Source organism: Toxorhynchites rutilus, chromosome 2, assembly GCF_029784135.1.
Source record: "Toxorhynchites rutilus septentrionalis strain SRP chromosome 2, ASM2978413v1, whole genome shotgun sequence".
Lineage (NCBI taxonomy): Eukaryota > Metazoa > Arthropoda > Insecta > Diptera > Culicidae > Toxorhynchites > Toxorhynchites rutilus.
The window spans coordinates 292,554,222-292,577,119 of record NC_073745.1 but is presented as its reverse complement, the minus strand read 5'-3'; the positions used below and the strand labels follow the sequence as shown (position 1 = coordinate 292,577,119).

The 22,898-nt window shown below is 37.5% G+C and overlaps 1 protein-coding gene across 1 annotated transcript in view; it reads left to right on the top strand.

Moving 5' to 3' along the window:
* Positions 1 to 22,898, top strand: part of LOC129771826 (sodium/nucleoside cotransporter 1-like) — a 115,209-nt gene that overhangs the window by 532 nt on the left and 91,779 nt on the right. The window lies entirely within an intron of this gene.

Below are 22,898 nucleotides of genomic sequence, written 5' to 3'. Positions count from 1 at the left end.
TACTAACCGAACGCGCAACCAATGTGGCTACGAAAACCCCCTATTACAGGCTGAAAAGATACAGGTTTTCCTAACAATTACTGTCAAAAGGTTTCAGATACGCCTATCAAGACCGCTGCTGTGAAATGAACAGCGATACCTTAAATGAGCCACCTTGTTGTCGTACTATTAATCCCTATTTATAGTGACCTGGTCAATAAATGCAGAGAGCACTCCGTAGCTCCTTCTGCCCTTAGTTTTCATTCGTTGAAGATGAAAGATCCCAGTTTTTAATTTATTTGACCTCACAATTTAATACACTGTATTTTCATTTTGTACATTCAGTTACTAAAGGAATAATAAATTTCGCGCCAATTTCTCTATGGGATTAGCCACAGCCTCTCGAAATCAATTCAAACTTCGTGGATGTGATGACGTTTGTTAATCACGGATCTTTGTACATTATTTTTTCCACGAACATTTATGTGATTTTTTATAAATCGATGCAGCTAAAAAACGGAAATTCTACTGGAATGTGTTCAATGAATGAATTATGGGAAATTGTCTTTACATTTACATTTTTATGACTTTATTTTACATTTCACATTTTTTCATAAATTAATATTACTTAAAAACGGTAAATATAGAACATATTTAACATATAAGTAACTTTTGGGAAATTGTCTGCGGGAGCACCAAAACAAATCGCGTAATTTAGAGCAAATCGCGTGAATAAATTTTCATTGTTCAAAATCTGTAATTTTTACTTTTCTGATACATCAAATGCCTGGGGAAATAGTTTCTTAAATCAAATTATATCCTTTAAATGGGTAGGATGAGGTGGAATCCGGAACCACATTCTAACAAACCCACGAGAAACTCGACACTATTTGAGTTTTTTGATATCGATGTTCAAAAATGTGCACAAAATACCATTAAAGTCATTACCACCCTTTTCTTTCATTCATTTCATTATGCAGAAGATAACAATGAGTCAATATTTATCAGAGCATTTTTGAATAAAAGTTTGAATAGGTTAGATTCACATAGATATAAACATAAGTCTAAAAAATCTATAACTACAGAAATATAGTTGTAATAACTTTATAGCCAGGTGACCTTATATAGTATTTTATTGCCATGAGTACTCTCTTGGGAATTTCGTGTAGCTGCTGTAGTAAATTGATCTCATTGAGTGCTGAGCTCTGCTTAGGGAAGGGAATAGAGAACGGACAAGTGAATTCAGGCAAATGAAGTGGGCAAAATAATAACATAATTAATTCTAAGAAAGACATACGGGCAAACCATTTTTTGTGCGGAGGATAGGGACCGCTCAAAAAAGTCACATAAAAAAAATCGAGCAAAACTTCACCAGCAGCTTAAAAAAATCGTGTTCGGTACACATTTTGAAAAATATTTTTTTGTGCGATAGATAGGGACCGCATAAAAAAAGTTTCTCTCAAGAAAATAACTCAAATCCACGCCATTCACCGTTCAATTTCCTTTTGTTTCCCAGCTTTGCAATGGGACACTATGCCTTGTCGGTTGCGCAAGGCTGTTTTGTGCTTTTAGTTGCATGTCGAAACGTGTTGCTGTTAGAAATCAAGTCATGCAAAAACTTAGAAAAATTTAGAGCATTTGATGAGAGGAGGAGAATGATTTCAAAAGTGGATAATTGAGACGCAAATATACTTTTTTCGCACTGAAATGCATATAAACTATCGAAAAACGACGATAACTTCGTCAAATATGCTTCTTTTCATACACCGCACAAAAAAAACCGCACAAGAACAGAAAACCGCACAGAAAAAATCGCACAAAAAAAATCGCACAGAAAAGACCGCACAAAAACAGGTTTTACTGTATATGGATAACATAATATTAAGATCGCGACTACTTAAGCTATCACGATCTGACGTGTGTGGGTATAGCCTTTCGAACCTCTAAATCAGCCGCCAGTTAAATTGCATTTTCACATTACCAAACAACATGCTCGATTTCATGATATATTTGAACACATCTACATAAATTGTTAGTAGCAAGGTCTACACGATAAAAACGCGAATTGAGCACGAATTGATTGGACAACATACAATACAATAACTGATAAATGCCTATTATCGTCAAATGGAGAATAATTCATTATGCGCATCGACTCACATTGTGAGCTAACGCCCGAATGTAGGAAAAAAGATTGCTCGTAGCGTTGCACAGTAGGGCCGTTCTGAAAAAAGACGGTAAAAAATCTTTTCCCATCTTACCTTACATTTTAGAGCTTGGGTGTCTTCAGAAAAGTTGTTCAGAATGTTGTTTTGGTTAATTGGACGGTTTCATTTAAACTCTTATTAAGTTACAGTAAAACTTAAAAAAAAACTAACTTTTTATACTTACGATATAGTTGAGTTATGTCTTCGGCAATATTGTAGAACTATAAATTTCATGAAACTTTGCTGAAGATACACAATATCTATATATCATTCCTTCAGAGATATAACTGTTTTTTTCTGGGGAGACTATCTCAAAACAAGTTTTTAAACTTAAGTTATGCCTAAACTACATTATATCAACTCAACATGTTCCACAAAGTTTTGGATAACATGAAAATATATAACATCGCTGAAGACACTATTAGTATTAAATGACACCATTGCGATGTACAGTGGTTACAGTGGCATTTAGGCAGAGTAAAATCGAGTAAATTGCGCTGTAAAAAGTGGTATAAAAAGTGATGTTCCCGAGAGTTCCCGGGTTAGAAAAGCAGTTTTCCGTACACTCCAAACCCTGACGAACAAAATGACGTTGAGTATTGATGCACAGACATGCACATTTTTGAATAATTTTATGAATAAAAGTGACATGTTTGAGCTTTGTAACCACTGTACATCGCAATGGTGTCATTTAACACTAATAGTGTCTTCAGCAGAGTTATATATTTTCATGTTATCTAAAACTTTGTGGAACATGTTGAGTTGATATAATGTAATTTAGGCATAACTTAAGTTAAAAAACTAGTTTTGAGATAGTCTCCCCAGAAAAACAGTTATTTCTCTGAAGGACTGATAAATAGATATTATATATCTTCAGCAAAGTTTCATAAAATTTGCAGTTCTACAATATTGCTGAAAACATAGGTCAACTATCTCGTAAGTATTTTTTTTTTTTTTTTTTATCTGTATTATAGTGATTTTCAACTCATTTGGCTGGTTCGTCACTTTTACTTCCATTTTGGAAGAATGTCGGGAGTGAGAATTGAACTCGTGACCTTCAGCGTGAGAGGCATGGATGTTACCACTACGCCAGATCGCCTCCCATCTCGTAAGTATAAAAAGTTAGTTTTTTTAAATTTTTACTGTAACTTAATAAGAGTTTAAATGAAACCTTCAAATTATCCAAAACATCATTCTGAACAACTTTTCTGAAGACACCCGAGCTCTAAAATGAGAGGTAAGACGAGAAAAGGATTTTTACCGTCTTTTTTCAGAACGGCCCCACTGTGCGTTGTGGGGGAAAATGAGTGGTTAGTGAAATCGAATTAACATGCCCATTTTAATCGGCAAATTGTTAATTTTTTTACTATATTCACCGTTCATGTTTTAAGCGAAAAAATGTTGGATAAATTTCCTGTCTAATGGTGTACAACATGACATATATCGCAATAATATAATATGCGTTTGAAATCTCTTAATGAATCGTTACATACCTCATTTTCAATTTCGTAGAGTGACCCCCTATATAGAAATCAAAGACATAGTCCTACGTCAAAAGAAATCTGGGCGGAACCGTGTTCCTTTGAGCTTGAGCTGTGAGCTTGGGTAGACTGTACAATTCGTAGTTGCTCTCCGTGATTGACCTGAACCAATCAAATTGCACAACTGGGCGGAAACCGTGTTTCTTTGGACCGAAAAGTTATGCGTGCCTACGCCAGTAAGAAGAGTGCATCAGGTTCGGGATCTGACCATAAAGAATCGTCTCTTTGTACCATCCATCGTGCCAAGGTAAGATCGGGTCTGAAGACACATTCGGCAGGAGAAGCCGGAGTGGAATCAATCTCAGAGCTCATAAATCGACTATTGAGTTTCCATTCGGTGTGCGTTCCGGGTGACCAGTATTACACTGTTCGTCAAGGGATGATGGACGATGGATGAGACGAGGTATATAATTATTTACCGGAAAGTCCAGTAAAGAGGCGTTTTAACAAACCATTTATAAGTGTGGCATGCTTTTCTAGCCGATCGCATCCACTGACACAATGAATACCGCTATTTACGTCCGAGAGTGCCTGAATCGGCCCTATGATCCAGAAGCATGATTACTGAGTACTTTTTTCAAATTTGGCATCAGTGCACTACTCAAAGGACACGGTGGCCTGGTACCAATCCAACGAATCCCAGTTCATATCGAAGAAAATGAATCCGTCAAACTGTCCTCAGACGAGATCAATTGAGACTTGTGGGGGTCTTACCGAATACTTGAGAAAACATGTGAAACCAGCAGATTTCATCTTAAAACATTTTATGCCAAACGCTCGAAAAATCGAACAGTAACTTTTATAATTTTTCATGTTTTTGGAAAGTAACTATTTGGTAATGTTTTTGCACCAAACAACATACCATCAATTTCATTCAATTTTGTATAACTTTATTGGGCAAGAAATTTGATTAAAAACCAGTATGTCTAGGTGTTTCCAATGTTTGTTTTTTTTATTATTATTATTATTTTATTGTCATCAATCAAAATTGTACCAGTACATTCTTAATACTACTTAAAACTACTTACTTAAAACTGAAAAAAATAATCTAAAGAGAGCTGGCTGGATAATTTATCCGTTTAATTCAAAAGACGATTTTAACACAATTTTTTTATTTATTTATTTATTTCGTCAAACCAGTGTAGACTAAATATGCTGCCCAAATATTAGAGTGAAATTTAACTATATCTTATTATATTCAAATAGTCATTGAGCATTGACCTTGGCATGGTTACATCAATTAATTCACACTGTGTTCGTTACAGAGGCTCATCATACGATTAATAGGACTATATTTGGCATAATTCGTTCTTTTTTTTTTTATCTGTATTATAGTTACTTTCAACTCATTTGGCTGGTTCGTCACTTTTACTTCCATTTTTGGAAGAATGTCGGGAGTGAGAATTGAATCTATGTACAAAATGTTAGGGTTTCTCAGGTGCCTAATCGGTGCGTAAAAATTTAGGTTTCCTAATATTTCTTCTGAGTCCACTCGTATATAAATAGAATCATGACAGAGTTCCGACGTTCTTTTAAGCTTTTCATATTGATTAGCATGCAACGTGCCTCATATGGAAGGAGATGGTATGAAGACCAACCTAGTTTACGAAGTGCAAATAATAGAAATTGTTTTTGTACAGATTCAATTCCGTCTTCGTGTGAAGTTATGTAGGGGGACCATACAATACTACAGTATTCGAGGATTGATCCGACGTATGTTATATACAATGTTTTTATTGTGTACGGATCGTGGTAATGGTAACTAAAGCATTTGATGAAGCTCAACATATTATTTGCTCTATGGATGATTGTATTATAATGATCAACGAAGGTTAGTTTTGAATCTAAGACCACGCCTAAGTCTCTTACTCGTTGACATCTACTGATGGGTTGATTTCTCAGCTTAACACCATTATTCAATGATGTTCTTCTTCTCGTAAAAGTAATCAAAGTGCATTTCCTAACATTGAGCTGTAATAAACTCTTAGTGCACCAATTATAAACTATGTTAACTTCATTTTGGAATGTTTGAGAATCTTCATCATTCTTGATTTCCATGTACAGCTTCATATCATCTGCGTAGATAAGTGCAAACGTCACTAACAAATAAAATGAACAAAAGTGGCCCCAAATGAGAGCCTTGAGGAACTCCGGATGTAACAAATATTGGTTTTTAAATTTTCCCATTAAACCTTACTATTTGCGTGCGGTCAGTCAAATATGATTCTAGCCATTTCAATAGCTTGACTTCTATCCCTATTTTTTGAAGTTTAAGAAGCAGTAATGCTATATCAACACGATCAAAAGCCTTACTAAAGTCAGTGTATAGAGCTTCAACTTGATTACCATTATTTACCATTTGAGGCATCAAGCTTATTTAATGCGTCAAAAATTTGAATGTAATTTAGTTTTCTGACTCCAACATCACATGGAAATTCTGGAAGAAATGTAAAGAAGTCACGATCTCGGTCCTCCTCAGCTGTTTCAATATAAACTTCTTGAAAAAATGTTGCAATTTTTTTCTGGGTCATTCCCCACGGTATCGTCAAGGTGCATGCGTGATGGAAAACCATTGCTTTTTAATTTTGTTTTTATGTAATTAAAAAAAAATTTCGGGTTAGACTTTATGTCCGACTCTGTTTTTAAGTTGTAATCTTCAAAAGCGATTTTAACAGTTGAGTTGAGCTGTTCGCAAATGTTTAGATATTTTTCGAGATTAGCGTCAGATTTGTATTTCTTATAAATTTTATGTGCCTTCTGTTTTTTATTTTTTAGATTCTTTATGCTTTGATTAAACCAAATCGGATACTTTGAGTTTATATTTCTCCTTTTTCGTCTAGTTGGTATCTCCTCCTCTATAATTTCATTGATCATCGCGTAAAAAGTCGTCAATGTTTTCCACACTTCTAAATATATCCTGCCAATTGATATAGTTAAGCTTACACCTAATTGATTGGTAATTTGATCTCAATGAATAAACTCAATAAAATACAAATATATGTTGACTTTTCGACAGTATTACTTTGATACAAGAATACACATTGTGATGTTGGACAAAAATCATACGATTGAGCTTCCTGCGGGAAAATAACAGCCGGAGAAAGTGAGTGTTCGAAAAATCGAACGTTGGCCATAACCAACATTTTTGTTCTGTTGAATCAGTACCAACATATCTAACCTTCGCAGCACATTCTGGTTTATTTACTTTGGAAGACGGAAGGGTTTTTCATTTATTTTTGCATTTTCAATTGATAATGTTTGTATGTATCGATGAATTTACCAAATATTGCCGAAAAGTTACTTTTTTGATGATTCTAATGAGATTGCTGTTGTGAATATCCTTCCGGCAGATCATTTGGACGATCTTATCAACGAAAAAACCTTAAATTGTGATTCTTTCCTCCCAATTCTCAATACCATTGTTTTATGGCAGCATATTTGTGCTCTGCAGGTTTTGGAAAATGTTCGTTTTTTTGGGAAATGGATGATCGGAAAGAAATAATTCTTAAGCATTGACATTTCTCCACCACCAACAATAAGAATAACAGCAATAGGTTTCATTTTAAAAGAAAAAGCCTACCGGTATTCAGTGAAAAAACATGCAACAAGAAAGGTCACATCATTGATTCAGGTTTATACTTTCATCCATCTATGCTGGTTCGTCCCGGAATGTAAAATTAATACATTTATGAATGCCGTTGTTTGCTAATTGAAGTGGCTTTTGCTTTGCAATATGTTTGTACAATGTTTGGTTTATCGAACAGTCATTTCCCGAAAAAAGGATGATGGGAAAAAATAATTCTTAAACATTGGGGTTTCTTTAGCGTCAATAATCACAATTACACCAATGGCTTTCGTCAAAAAAATAATTGTTACGGTTTGTTCGTTAATGGATTAAACTTCACGAAAGACTGGAAATAAGTGGCCAAAAATATTGCAATCCAATCTGTGTCAAAGCTGACGGGCAGTCTTCGATCGAAAATTCGATAACTGACCAGTAATTGATTGGAACCTAATTTAGGATTGAAGTATTGTAATGAAATACTATAGTGAAAATAAAAGTGAAATATAAATTTAGTTTAGTTTGTAATTAAACATGTCACAAATTTATGAAACATTGTTAACGTGGATAACTGTACTTGTCCATGAATGGTTGAAATTATCCAAAAGCATTAAGACGTAGACAATATACTTTTTTTCCGTATGTCTAAATTGAAATCAAAAGGAACTTCCCCAGTGACATTCAACCATCAAAACTGCTCGTGCAGTACTTTTTCACTTGTCCGCCACAGATTTGACTTTCCAATCTCAAAAGTTCTCCTGATTAGCAATACATATAAATCTAGACTTCTCACTTGATCTCTCGGTCACCACTTGCGTCTTTTCGACATTTTTCCGGACTGTAGAACCCATCCGTCATCGACTGTTTACCATTTCAATAAATGCAATCGTTTTAAATTTTATTTGAATTCATCATCATTATGCCCAAATTTTCAGCCGTCTGCAATTCGTCTGCTGCGACATCCGACGGATGTCTGAAACGAACTTGCGATGACACTGCCGTTTATGATTTAGTTTCGTTTTTTTTTTCAATGTCTCCACTGGATGACACAGACATACGACGACCAAAAAGTCACCAAATTTCATCAGCCGCATTACGGACTCGTAAAAACAGTTACGAAGTGATGAAATTATTCTCATATTATATTTTATCTTCGATATAAAAGAAAATTTGGCTTTTCTGGCTGGTAGCGAGAAGCGCAAGACGATGTGCGAACGGGCCCGCAAATGCAAATGCAATTGCAGTTCACTCGATATTCACACGCTAGACATTGTCAATCATCGTCAATCAGACGACCAAAATTTGCACGTTGCAATGCTACACTTCCAAGCGAGAGAGGACAGAAGGCACCGGAGCAGTTCGCGAACGCTCCGAGGTCTTTTCCCGCTGCGATGAAAGAAGCGAAAAGCGTGGGGACAAATGTTGAGAAGTTGTCTCAACGTAGAAGTCGTACAACATAAGAACGGCAGAACAGAGCGTTAGAAAATCTTAGTGGAAGAACTTGTCTGGCAGTACCTGGACCGAACTGGCCAAGAGGCAGGAGACCTCTGGGTCTGGGTTTATGGTCCACACAAGTGTCAGCACACAGTCTGGGCCGTCCAGTCTGGGTCTGGGTCTGGGTGATTAATCAACAGCTCAGTCAGTCTGGCTGTCTGGCCGGTTTATTAAGTCGGTTACTACCGTGTGTGCCAGACAGACGGAGGCCGACCGGCCAGAATGAGCTCCAAGTTTCGCGGCGCACGGCGAGGCGCTGTCATTTACCCATTTATCCGTGGTGTAGGAAAATAGTTAGGAAGGTACCGAAAAGCACATCATGGAAGTCGGCGCGTGTGGAGCGCGGAGATATCGATAAAAGGCAAAGCAGAAACTACTTTACTAATCAATGAACGTACTTATCCGCGGAAAAAGAAACAACAGAGAAGCTGTTGATTTGTTTCTGTTCGCGCCTTGAGAACTAGTCTCTAATTGATGATCGACGGTGCTTCGATATTGGAATGGTAGTGAAATATGGAATGTTTTTCAAGCTAGGATTTAGAAAACAATCAAATTTACTTTTTCGAAAGAAATTCAAATTTGCTGACCCAATCAAGTGATTTTTAAAGTAGTATGCTTCTAAAAACACCCTATATAAGACTTTTCATTCCACGTGCTGGATAAAAGATTCAATTAGAATCCAAAATTTCCGCCCGTTTCACAGAAAACAGATCACATTTTTATGAAATAAAGTTAACATTAATAACTATTTTCACTGTAAACGAATTCTCATGATTTGCTTACCAATCGAATCTGAAATTCTCTAAGATTTGTTACAATTCGCTTACCTCTAAGCGGTTTAAATTCATGAAAACATTTTGTTTTGGTTGTTGAGTATTGTTTGATCACTCCACCAGTGTTTACCGAGTGATGATGACAGAAGGATGGTACGTATCAGATAAAAGATACCGAAGTGGAACGAGATATGATGAAAATCGCCCTCTGTGATCCTAGACGAGATGCCTCCTGTGTTATGGATGAAATAAAGAAATAAAACTCACCAATGTAATACAAGATAATTACCAATACCGAACACAATCATCAATTTTTCTCATCAGTAAAAACATGTTACTTTAATATAAATTATTATAATTTTAATGGAAAAGCTAATTTTCTTTTATAATTCTTACTTTCAGAGTGTTAATTCAACCCAATGCGAATTCTAATTGGACTAACAACACCTAATACTATATGTAGAGTAATCACTTTTTCTAATATTTCTTGACTTTTCCAATTTTTCTCGCCGTATAAACTTTCCTTAGGTGGAAATGAACACAACAAAACAGACAGCTTAAACCAAACGACCCGTTCTCGAGCGGGAATACACCTTGGTTTTTCATTTATGAAAATTGAAATAAATCGTTTTATATATCAAGTCATTTTTAACACAACTGCCACCATATACAAGTTTACACTTACATTTGTGGTTAATTTTTCACAACACATGATCGGTCATTGATATGAAATTTCACGAAGCAACCAACATTAAACTTCCAAATTTAAATTTTATTTGCTAGAATTAATTGAATCACTCACCTTACTTGCAATATAAAAGTGCCCCCAACTTTCACATATTTGCAATGCCGATTTCCCCCGGGCACCTTGGTTTTGATGTTTCTGTTAGGGAACACATTTCGGTAGGAACAAAAGTTCCTCCTACTTTCATGTATTTGCAATGCCGATTCTCCCCAGGCAGCTTGGTTTTGGTGTCTCTGTTAGGGACCCGCCGTATGTGTCGTCAATTTCGACCAATGATAAGTGGTTATTTCCGTTAGGATAGGGTTGAGATTTTTCAATTGTGCGTTGGTAAGTTTCATGACATATATTATTTCCTTCAATATAAAAAATTGTTATGGAGTGCCGAAATCGATTGACGCAAAAATTTCATCAATCCATCATGAAATGACTGAGCAATAAGCGTTTGAAATTGGACAATTTTTACGATGTGCTCGATTTTCAATTTTCATTTTGTACCCCAATATGTTCCCGAAAGACGAAATCCTATGTCAAAACATCTGGCATCCAAGAATTGTATTTGTTTCGCTCAGAGAGGTTAGATATTTGTTTTGCTACAGTCAGTGCAATCGTAGCTGCTGCTGCTCTCTGCGCTTTCAGTTGTTGCTCTGGCTCTGGCGCCGGCGTTTACCACGGCTTCTGGAATGGATATGTAGTTCTATGGTGATGACTCGCTGCTAGATAGATGAAACCCAAGATCCATGTAATAGATATTTTAAGGAGAAAATTGATTTCATGTAATGGAAATATTTCCGGAGTGCTGATTCGTCCGATCGAGGGATAACAGATTTCACAAGAATTTTAAACTACTTGTAATTCGTCACTCGCACTGTGAAAATTGAAGATAAATTGATTTTGTTGATACATACAATACCATTACTATCGATTGTTTAAGACCAAAAACGACGCTTATTATTTCTCTTCCATTTTTCATTTGTTTTTATGCGCTGTCGACACCTCAAGACATATCGACGATTGTCCCCTAGAAATTTCAGTTCATGTGACAATCAGAGTTCATTCAAGTGAGATCTCTCACGACATACGCCTGGTGGGATTGCAACAGCAAGGATTAAGGAACAATTTTGTGTCTCAGCGACCGTTAATCCGCTAATCAAACGTTTGGAGTTCGCCAATAAATGCGTCCGCAAGTCAATCCCGTTCTGGAAAAGGTGCTGTGGTCAGACGAAAGCAAATTCGAGCCTTTCGGAGCGAAACAACGACCCAGAGTATGAATTAAACGAGGAGTGGAGCTGCTTGACAAGAACGTTCAGAAGACAGTGGAACACGGCGGCGGCGGATCGGTGTCAGAAACCTGGTTCAGATTGATGGTAGGGATAGTGGGGGCAAATTCTTGTTTGGTAGTAAAACTATTGACTATAAATGCCGATTTGATAGTCATCTTATGTTTGAAGAATTTAATGACTTTTGTTTCACCCTGTACTTCAGTAGAGCTGTCGCATGTCAAAATATAAATAAAAACAGAAATTGCTCTCTCGATAGCCATTAGGCCGTAGTTCTGTACGCATGCTATCTAAGGATTTTCTCGTGAAACTTAATTTATTCAATCTGATATAGTGGACAGATCATCAGTTTAGACGACTGATTACATATTCTAGGAGAGGTGAACTTTGATGTTTGGGGGCAAAGTGGTCATAGGTGAATAACGACTTACAATGTTCTGTTTACTAAAGCTGATATACTGCATCACATTCTGTTCTTGAAGAGGATCCTGTTGTGGCTTGGACCTTGGATAAATATGCCACTCTAACTGAACTAAGCCTCATTATGCGGAACATTATGTGTTTCTTACAACGTTTTTGTATGCATGAGAAAGTTTAAATTGAAACTCTAGGCGAACAGGCCAAGCTTATTTCAAACATGTATCTACTATATCAAATATGATTTGAACAAATTTGGACGAAAAAACGCATAAATCTATCCCATTTAGCTTGATATGTGCGAGTGACCACTTTACCTCCAAGCAAAAAAAATCAGTATTTCACATTTTTTTCTAATAATGAAAAATATACTATTTTGAATTTTTATAGTAAAAGTCGTATGCTAATAAAGTATCAAGTTATCTGCAAAGAATATTAAACTTTTTTTCTGTTAAGGATTTTCTATGAATTTTTTGTAGATATATTGAAATAATTTTAGTACTAGTCGAGTAAGGACAAGTACCACAAATTCAAATAATGAACTATATCTGGTATTCGGCCTATTAGTGAATATTGACCGGATAGGCCGGATATTGTATAGTTACCGAATATCCGCTTCATCTTTAGTTCTTATACCTCTAAGTAATTTAAGAATATAATAATTTTCTTGGGTATATTTTTATGAAAAATAAATGCTTTGTATTTTACTAAATGACAATTTACTTAAAAAAATCAACGATATTGATTGATGAGACGTTACATAGTATTACTTATGAACTATTCAGTAACCGACAAATATTTTTATTTTAAAGAATAATTTATCATTGCATATTTATTGATTTTTGACTCATTAACGCTCCCATATTCGGTCTCACTCACCGAGAATCAATCATTTTGTTTCGTGAACAATAGAAAAATATAACAGTCTGCGACACTGCGAGCGAGTATACAAGTTATCATTTTACACGAGAGTGCAGGAGGGTTGAAACTTTGTTTTATCGTTTACATTCAATTTTTGATGACTTTTTGGTACAATCAACGTTGGTAGACCGCAGCTAACAAAATCAGTCACCCGTAATGCTCAAAAGTTTGCCAACCCCTGGTATAATGAATGCTGTCAAGTACATGTGGATCCAGTACAAAATTATTGATGTAAAATTCCAATATTGTTGTTTGTCAATATAAAATGTTTTTTTTACATCACTTCATGAAAAATTGTTAGAAACTACGGTCACCATGGAAAATTCTCAACTTAATTCAAAATCAGTTTCCAGCATAAGTGAGTAGAGGTTTCATGACTATTCAGATTTGTTGATGTTGATGTTTTTTTCAATTCGTTTATTTTTACAGGCTTAGTTACATAAGTTTAAAGGAGCCGAAATCTCAAATATATTTTTTAAAACTATATATAAACAATTTTCTTAACTCTATGTTTAGTAAGGTGGAAAACCGATTACTCGCGGTTCACTCGAGTTTAGAAGGGTGACATTTAATTGTTACAATGTTGATGATCACACTCAATTCTTAAATCTAATCGTATATCTATAGTATATTTACATTTCAACTTATTTTACTGTTTATAGCAAGAGGGCCAATTGCTCGCAATGAATTAAAAAGAGGGTATGAGGACATATAGACAATCACATACGATGATCGATAGCTTTCACACCTTGATCGCCCCGTCACCCATATTTGGGTGACGGGTGTATTTCCTGGGAGGCCCTGTCACCCAGATGTGGGTGACACTTCTCTCGTTCAAATTGAATAGGATTTTTAAACGGAATTTTATAGAATAGGCATTTAAATGTAAATATGGGTTATGTATGTAACGCCCGAGCGGTCTGGGGAACTTTTCTTTTTTGTCCTATCGAGAGAAACAACTGTTCTTCTCGATGTTCAACTATCAACCCTTTTATGTTTTCTCTCTAATCCTCGATCCCTCTGTGAGGATGTACAGAACTCTAAAAACGTTAGAACTAACTTACTGGCTACCTGCTATGTGTAAGGAATTTTCCACTTGCACAGTATGGAAAATTCCATCGTTCCTGTTGGAAAATCCTTGGTTGGATTCTCCCCTATCTTCAGTAGGAATCTTTCTTATTGTAAATACTTATTCATATTGAAATTGTCTGAGATGTTCTATTCGTGGGAGAGGGTCACTGCATCTCCCCCTACTCAATGAGTTTTAGGGGAAACTAGAAGAGTTTCCTATAAAATTGGTCTGTGAGGTTATTTTTATATATAACTGATTGTATATTATTTCAATTTTTGTGTGTTCTTCATTTGCTATGATATCTGTATTTATTTATCTCAACTCCCTCAATTCTGAAATTCCGCAATTCCAAATGAAAAATAAAATTATCATATCTCCATAAAAATTCCCAAACAGTTTTATCGATCAACATTGTAGAGCCTTCAAGCTACATTGAAAATATTTCCTCGCATACCCGCACAATTATTAAGATCCCCTTGTTTATTTTTTCATTTATTCTTTTATATATTAGAAGAGTGTGTATTGCTCTTCCAATCATTTTACTCGCATTTATTAATTTTCTTCGCATTTATATATTTTTATCTCATTTATATATTTGATCATGTAATTTTATCCCACATTTTCAGTTACTCCTGAACTTTCAAGTAAGTTCAATACATGCATGCCCTTACAGGAAAGAATTCCCGGCTTTCCAGCCCTTCGATCCATTCAAAAGCTATGATTGCGATTGATGGACACATTCTTGTTAAATTGGCTGTAGATTCCACTTTAAAGTGTGTTTGTGAAATTTGAAATCAAACCTGTTTAAATTATCGATAAATACATTTCCCCATCTTTCCCTGTTCATACAATTGAAGTATGGGAGATATGATTGTGTTTTCAAAACAGATTAAACAGTTCTTACAGAATTGAATAACCCTAGTTTTTTTCCTCGCATCTGCTGAATGCATCGTTTCGCATGCATCAGCGATTTCTCGTATTTTTTTAATAGTATACTTTTATCATTTTTTATATATATTTTTTTATAAAATTTTCTAACTATCTTAATTAGGTGCCACTTAGCTTTATTAACGTTTTCCTCCAACCAAAATCCTGCTAGAAGTTCGCCTTCTCATAATACTGGCATCATGATAGCGCACCCAATCCTGCCGGTCTGTAGTCACCGCCACTGACGTATCCCGATATTACGGTGTTTCCCTTTTTTGAATACATCACTGCCATCAAACCGGAACATGGTGGGGCGCCCATCCAGGAGACCTCATTCAGTTGTACAAAACAATGATATTATCAGTGTTAGAATATGGCAGTTTTTGCTTCCGATCAGCTGCCAGGATTCATATTCTCAAGCTGGAGAGAATAAAGGGTGTGTCACATCGAATTGCATCACGGAAAAAACGCTGTAGAAATTAAATTTTTAGGAATTATATCTTCAGCTTTCGCTTATAATCAGATAAGAGTGTATAGATCACGTTGGCCATGCTTCACTGTCAATTATTCGTAAATTTGGAAAAATGTCGTCGAACGAAAAAGAGCGTCGTGAATTAATCCTGTGCACTCATTTCGAGAATCCGGAGTTGTCACATCGGGACATCGGCAAGATGCTGGGAATCGTCCAATCCACGGTCAGCAGAGTACTAAAACGATACTTCGAGAACCTACCTATCGACCGGAAGGTGAAGAACGGCAAAAATGGATGCTCCGTCAGTGAAAAAGATCACAAGCGCGTAGTTAAGCAGTTTAGACGTAATCCGAGAAGTTCGGTCCGGGATGTCGCCAATAAGCTGAATTTGTCAAGTTCATTCGTCCAGCGGACCAAGCAGCGGGAGGGCCTGCGCACATACAAGGTTCAGAAGGCTCCTAACCGCGACGAAAGGCAAAACATGGTGGGGAAGACGCGAGCCCGGAAGCTGTATACCGAAATGCTGACGAATCCGCATTGCCTGGTAATGGACGACGAAACCTACGTCGAAGCGGGCTTTCGTCAGCTGCCGGGCCTGTTGTTCTTCTCCGCAGAGGACAAATTCAGCGTTCCGGAGGAGATTCGCAAGCAGAAACTATCCAAGTTTGCCAAAAAGTACATGGTGTGGCAAGCGATCTGCTCTTGCGGAAAGCGGAGCGCCCCCTTCGGCACGGTAAACGGGCAGGTTTACCTTAAGGAGTACCTACAGAAGCGCTTACTACCACTATTGAAGCAGCACGAGGGCCCGACCATCTTCTGGCCGGATCTCGCTTCGTGCCACTATTCAAAGGACGTGTTGGAGTTGTACGAAGCCAACGGGGTCACCGTCGTGCCAAAGGAAATGAACCCGCCCAACGCGCCGGAGCTTCGCCCAATAGAGAAATATTGGGCGATTATGAAGCAGGCCCTCCGGAAGAACCCAAAAGTTGTCAAATCGGAGGCGGACTTCAAGAGAAAATGGATTTCTGTTTAAAAAAAACTACAACCTGACGTTGTACAGAACCTTATGGACGGGGTAAAGAGGAAGGTGCGAGCATACGGGCTTGGGTTCGAAGTATGAATAAAAAGAAAATGCCAAAAGTTGTTTAGTAGTTTTTATTTTACTGTCTAAAATTTTCAAAAGGATCGGTCTACTGGGCGAATTTCTACAGCGTTTTTTCCGTGATGCAATTTGATGTGACACACCCTTTACAATATCGTTGCTTGCGTATAGCAATGGGGTGTTTGCATTCGACACATACGATGAGTCTCGAAGTCTTGGCAGGAGTACCCCCGCTTACTCTTCGATTCGACTCTTCGACTCTTCGAGAATTATCCTACAGATTTCTCATCCGTTGCAAGATCATGAATCCATTGGTGATTGATAACTTCGAAAATCTACTCCAACTGACTCCTCAGTCAAGTTTTATGTCTTTATACCATGATTTCCTTACCCATGAAGTGCACCCTTCACCGGGCATCTCCAACCAAGTTTGCTTCCCATACTTTTGCAATTCCTCTGTCAATTTTGATCTGTCCATGCGACAAAAAATCCATGGAATCCCAGATCATCTACGCTCCGATTCTATTCTGCCGATATTTTCGGCAGAATATGGGAAAGTTAGATCTGATAAAATGTTCTTTACTGACGGTTCATTCATAAACGGGTCCATTGGCTTCGGCATCTTCAATGAAAATTCCAGTGCCTCTTTCAAACTCAAAGATCCTTGTTCCGTGTATGTCGCTGAACTGGGTGCGATATACTACGCACTAGGGATCATTGAAACATTGCCCATCGACCATTATTTTATTTTTTCAGACAGGCTCAGCTCAATAGAGGCAATCCGTTCAATGAAAGTTGATAAACGCTCATCTCATTTCCTAACAAGAATAAGACATCTATTAAGTGTTTTGGTCGAAAAATTATTCAAGATTACCTTAGCATGGGTTCCCTCTCATTGCTCGATTCCGGGGAATGAGAAAGCGTACTCGCTAGCTAAGGTGGGCGCTTCAGAAGGCACACTTTTTGAAAGGCAAATTGCTTATTACGAATTTTTTCACATTCCTCGTCAGGTTACACTCGTTAGTTGGCAGCGCATGTGGAGTGGTGATGAGTTCGGTCGTTGGGTCCACACGATTATCCCTAAGGTCTCGACGAGTGCATGGTTCAAGGGATTGAATGTAGGTCGTGATTTCATTCGCGTGATATCTCGGCTTATGTCCAATCACTACAACCTAAACGCGCATCTCTATCGCATTGGGCTCGCAGCAAACAATCTTTGTGATTGTGGCGATGGCTACCACGACATCGAGCATATTGTCTGGTCGTGTATCCGGTTCCATGCTGCTCGCTCTCAGCTCTCTAGAGCACTGAGAGCAAAAGGCAGACAATCGGATATCCCCGTCCGGGATATCTTAGGTAGCCGTGATCCTGATCTTCTGCTTCATCTATACCTGTTCCTCAGAAACGCCGATGTCAACGTTTAATGATGTTTCCTTCGTTGTGTCCCTGTTTCATATCCCTCCTATCCGATCTATAAACTTTTACTTAGTCGCGGCAATACATACACACACTCTTTACAGATACACGGGTCAAAGGTTGTGCAGTCCACTGATCATTCAATCATTCAAAGGTTGTACCGCTCATGACAACTCTACACGAGCTGATGTTTGCGCCGGCTAGTGACCATTCTATACTGGATTCCTCGAGTCGAGAAGACGCACCACGCTAGATATGGGGTACAGACTAGGGGGCGTTGCTGATTAATGGTCAGCTGCATCCCAATAGGAAATATCCCGTGTCGGGCACAGGTACAGAGCATTGGAGACAGCAACATCACAATTACGAAAACACTTGTAATACTAACCTCGAGCCAACCGCGAGTAATCGGTTACATATTACTAACATAGTTATAAGGCAAACATTGTCGAAATATTGAACTACCGGCCCCGTCAGGTTGACGCCATATGAGCCTTAATAAAAATATATATTTTGGATAAAAAAAAAAAAATCAAACTGCTTCCATTTTAAGTTATTGCACTTGATCAACAGTTTTGCGTTGAGAGGAACCGTCTCTTCCACAGCATTGCCTTCCGTCACATGTTTCGTCTTATTCATTCTGGCTGTTGTAATATTTTTGTACCGTTTCGTTTAATCCAATCTGTTTTGATAGTTTCTATTCAAACGTTTTTTCACTTGGTGGGATAACCACTTCGATTCAGATTTTGGTTTTCTGGTTTTGCTTCCATACACTTTGGAAGATCCAATGTCACTTGACCTGCTGTCAAGTTAAAATTAGTTTTAACAAAAGTTAAAAAATTAGTGATCGTAATATTTTTTAACTTTTGTTCCACAATGTTTCTGATACTTTTTTTTCATTGATCATATTTTTGATTCGATTCTCGATTCGAATTTTCTTCTCACACTTTCGATTGAAATTGTTCCCTCACAAAAACAAAAGATCCTTCTTGATTCGAAGAATAAAATGCGCCGCGTACACTGAAATTGGTTGTCGATAACGCACTCGCGCTAGCATCCAAATAATCACTTAATGGGTGGGCTGCTGTCCCCACTTGGACAGCATCCCACCGCTGTCACCAAATGTAACGCCCGAGCGGTCTGGGGAACTTTTCTTTTTTGTTCTATCGAGAGAAACAACTGTTCTTCTCGATGTTTAACTACCAACCCTTTTATTTTTTCTCTCTAATCCTCGATCCCTCTGTGAGGATGTACAGAACTCTAAAAACGTTAGAACTAACTTACTGGCTACCTGCTATGTGTAAGGAATTTTCCACTTGCACAGTATGGAAAATTCCATCGTTCCTGTTGGAAAATCCTTGGTTGGATTCTCCCCTATCTTCAGTAGGAATCTTTCTTATTGTAAATACTTATTCATATTGAAATTGTCTGAGATGTTCTATTCGTGGGAGAGGGTCACTGCATGTAGAATAATAAAAAAATATAGTTTTCATACTACATACATACAACGGTTTTATTTAGCATTACCTATTGTAAATATGTTTCTATGTTCATCTGTAGGGTTGTTCCACATCAATAGCCTCTTTCCTGTTGACCGATTGGTCTGAAATTTGGAGCACGCCTTTATCTCTACTGCCGTTATAAAACTGCGTATTCCATGATCTTGAAAATGAAAGGGCTTGACTAGTAAAACACAGTTATTTATGAAAAATGTAAAACCAAAATGGCCGCCATAAAAAATGGGACTTTTTTTCAATTCATCAATATGAGCATCAAACGAAAGGGCTTGACTAGTAGAACATACTTATTTGTGGAAAATCACATTTTAAATTTACTGTTAAAAAATAATATCTTTATGTCGTCTATAGTAAGTTCTTCTAACATATCGTCCAGGTCTCGGAACTCGATGAGAGAATACTCGAAACATTTCTTCTAACGCTTCGCACTACAGGGAAACTTCGATATAACGTACCCTCGTTATAACGTACCATCGATATAACGTCACTCGATATAATGTACATTTTACCTCGATATAACGTACACATTTCCAAAGTGTAAAGGAAATTTTTTTTCAATATTTTTTTCTGATAGAACAATGAATTATCTGTATTGTGATGCTAAAACAAGTTTTGTACCTTCAATCAATCCCGAAATACAGATAGTTTTGTGATTCCTGATTCTAAATGAATCAAGCTTTAATCAACAGTACGAAGGGAAACATCATGAGAAAGGCTGGTTTCGTCTTCTGATTGAAGTTATTCATTAACTTTACTAAAACAGCAACACAATAATGTATTATAGAGTACGTTTGTGAGTAGTTGATTATGCTTCGATATAACGTACAATTCGATACAACGTACAATTTTGAAAGTGAAATGTACGTTATATCGAAGTTTACCTGTATTTCGTCGTCACTACTTTGGAACAAACAGGAGCCTACCTGAGTTGCGCAATTTTCTTCTCATTATCAGAAAATGGAACGTGCAACTTGCTACTTCTTTTAGCTTTTTATTTACCAAGCGCAAAGAACAATGAAAACAAATCACGTGAAAAGTCGGAGTTGCCAAATTGTTTATGACGGTTGTTTTCCCACAAAAGTGACATATGTTCTTAGTATGATATATTCACAGAATCTTCGCAATTTATTGAACAGAATATCCCATATTCTCCAATAAAATTGTTGTTATTCGACGTCATCGAATATAGCATATAAACCAAGTACGTTCGGTTGAATTTGGCAAAATTTGGGAAATTGGCAACGTTGCATAGTTGACTGAAAATTTATTTTTAATAGTTTTCTAATCAGCAGTCGGTTGATTTCGTTCGTATTCGACAGAAAAGTAGTCCTGCATCAAACCCGAATTCATTATTATTGCTGCCCGCTAATTTCTCTAGCGCACCGACAGTTGAATTTGGGCCCGCAAGAAACTCGTCCGAATCGCACTGGACGTCGAAAGTGTTACAAACATATATTTGGGACATGTAATCAAGGTCTAACCGGGCTAATACATCTCTCACCAGCACATTGGGTTGTCTTCCTCGGGCCCGAAGGGAGGTTTTCAAATTCGATCTGGCGACAAGATACACCTCGCACGACTAAACAACATGCTCGATGTCGTGATAACCCTGACCACAAACGCAGAGATTATTGCTGGCAAGATTGAAACGAAAGAGTAGCGCATCTAACGAACAGTGATTAGACATAAGTCGGGAGGAACGTATCGTTCAACTCTATTGAAAATATAAGAGGAGCCCCGAACACTTTCTAACATCAACCAATACTTCCTTTGCACAACGCTCGTAACAACATCAGAGAAAATTCTTCTCGGTTTTTCGTCAAACACCCGCTACCGAGCTGCCGAGAGGTGTTCGATTAGCGGCCGGTCGACCAGCTAAGCTACATACTCGCACTAAACGACGCACAGAAGATGATGCGGTGGAGAAAGGATGAAAGAGAGAGACGGTGGGAAAAGGCGAGAGAATCGCATCGCATGTTCCACAACATATCAGACGTGTGTTGCGTTTGTGCAACATTATAATAAATATGATTTTATGCGTCTGAATGTCTGGATGGAAAGGAAACAGCATCGCGCCCAAACATCGGTTGATGGTGGCTCAGAGGAGCGTCTCACATTGGGAAGCGCGTGTGGAAAGCAAATAAGATAAATAACTCCAGAACAGATGCACCCGAAGGGGCCACAAAACGTGGATCCCATTGGCGGAGCAACAGATGACGATGCTTCGGGATGCAATGCGAAGCAAGGTAGAAAACGAATTACGAATTGCAATGCTGAAAAGGAAACCGGGAAAGCCAATTCGGTAACTGGGCGACAACGCAGGGCAAGGTTTTTTTTTCGAGCTGCATGAGGATGAAACGTAATTACAAAGTAGTACCAGAACAGAAACGTGATAAATCAGAGTTGTAAATCTTACCAGCCTGTGTTATGTGTTGATGTCTGCATTAGTTTTTCAAATCATTAAATTAGTCAAATATTTCCCCGACTTAGGTGTGATTCGAGACCAGACGGAGCATTTTGTTTGCTAGGAATTTTCCGCGGATTGCATATATATTCATGATTTGTGAAACTGGGTCACCTTCCAGACACCACCGTATTTCAATTGGTAATAGACTCGCACCTAGTGCTCAAAACAAGTTTGAAAAATAAATTGCATTCGTCTGCGGCCTCGAATTAGGTGACATCTCGGAGAGCTCCTTGCTCGAATAGCTTCTTGTTTATTTCTAATTCAAATCAACTCTGTAACGATGATATGCATGTCACTGCCAGTACGACTTGTTTTGACCAAAGTGATGCGAATACTCTTACTATTACCGGTCATTACCGGCGTCTGCTGATTGTGTTAAAAAACGTGGTGCGGTGATCAGGGAAGATTGTAGGTTTCTGATTACAATTTCTAAACTGTCTTGCCGGACAGGTCCGGGTTGAGCAATCTGGCGAAGGATGAACAGGAGTGCGGCTATGGTTACTTTGTGGCATATCGTTTCGTTTGGAACTGAATCAAAATGGGCCCTGTCCACCCGAGCAGCAACCAATTACAAAATGAGAAACGCAATCAATTGAATTGCAATAATTTAAACTAAAAACATTTTCATAGGAATAACAAGCAATATATGTAGGTATTTTTTTATATTGCTACTTTGCCGTCTTCATCAATTAACATAGAGGTATGTCCTATCTTGATTGATCAGGAAGTTGATTGTTCAAATTTTTGTGAAGTGATTAAACGAATAGGCCGATATTTGTTGCAGATTTATTATCCTATTCCACTAAGGCGAGCCCTCTCGTAGCGGCAACATGTCTGTTGTGCACCAACTGCGTAATAAATACCATATCACGGATCACGGAAGAATTTGAATTGCAATCACACATTTTTCCTCTCACTTACTAATGTTTCACAGAAACATTCGTGTCTCGTGGATTCCATACATACTAATTGATGTAGTATTTCAATATTGTGGTATGAGCGTATAGTT